The sequence below is a fragment of the Limulus polyphemus genome, unplaced genomic scaffold (assembly GCF_000517525.1).
Source record: "Limulus polyphemus unplaced genomic scaffold, Limulus_polyphemus-2.1.2 Scaffold833, whole genome shotgun sequence".
In the NCBI taxonomy this organism is placed as follows: domain Eukaryota; kingdom Metazoa; phylum Arthropoda; class Merostomata; order Xiphosura; family Limulidae; genus Limulus; species Limulus polyphemus.
Genome location: NW_013666443.1, coordinates 120,296 through 121,572, shown reverse-complemented (window position 1 = coordinate 121,572; position 1,277 = coordinate 120,296).

Genomic DNA, 1,277 nt, shown 5'->3' with positions numbered 1-1,277 from the left:
AAAAAAACCCGTAAATTTTTATTGTTACAAGCACATTGGCCTCCCCTTATACTTTAAGAATTGCTCCGGGTAACCCCCCCCCGAGGCCCTTTTGTTGCTTGTGTGTGTTAGAAGTATTTTCTAAAGATCTGAAGTATAGTCTGAAACTTGAAGCGTCGTCTGAAGACTAAAAGTATATTTTTAGAAACAATATTTTTGCCACGAGCCGCAACATTTTATTATTATAAAAGTCAAGTTCTTCTACGTAATTTTCTGTCATGTTATAAGAGAAATATTTTAAAGTCGACATATTTAAAGACACATACGTACCCTTTGTATCTACTATTATAGGATAATAATGTGGTGACATTGTGTGCTTGTAATAGATACCATTTTAGTATTTTTTCTTAATACACTTAAAAAATTAGGTACAGAAATGAAAAGAAATAAAACAGGGTATTTCCTCCCGTTCACTCCTTTAGAGTTAGACGTTCTGAGCTGGATTACTTGATCCTGAGTTCTTATTTCATGCGTGAAGCGTGGGAATATAGATTGAATCTGGTAGTTAATATACACCTGTAATTTCGTGTAAGTCTTTTTCACATAATACGTGTCCTTCCCAAATACATTTTGATGTTTCCACTTCCTATGTACTTTGCGCCCTGAATATTGTCTATGAACTGGGTAAAGACTCTTGCTATGTAACTGGTATAAACATGTTTATAGATGTAAACCAAGAAAAAAAAGTTAAAAGATTGAATTCATTTATATTGATTTTCAGAATATGTGAAAAGTTGTCATAGAAATGAAGTTGCTTATTGTAAGAGAGTATTCCGAATTATATGAATATTTATATAATTATCAAATTTATTAATACAGAGCTAGATGTAGCGGCCGGTATCATTTCAAAATTTACATGCCATGTTGATAAAGATACTCCTTTTATTAGTGTCCCCGGTGGCATAGCGGTAAGTTTGCAGGCTTATAACGCTAAAAACCGAGTTTCATACCCGTGGTGGGCATAACACAAATAGACCATCGTGTAGCTTTGTGCTTAACGACAAACAATCAAAACTTTTATCAGTCTGTTATGCTTCTATTTATTTTTATAATCGTTATGGTATATTAAGTTGAAGATATGCTAAAATAAGTATATTATACATATTAAATGTTATCCATAATAAAATCATATACTTTATATTTTTGGACATTTTATAAGTCATGTTACCCAGTATTATCTGGGTTTGAATATCCACTAGAAACTGAGTGTCGATACCCGTGGTGGGCAGAACACAGCT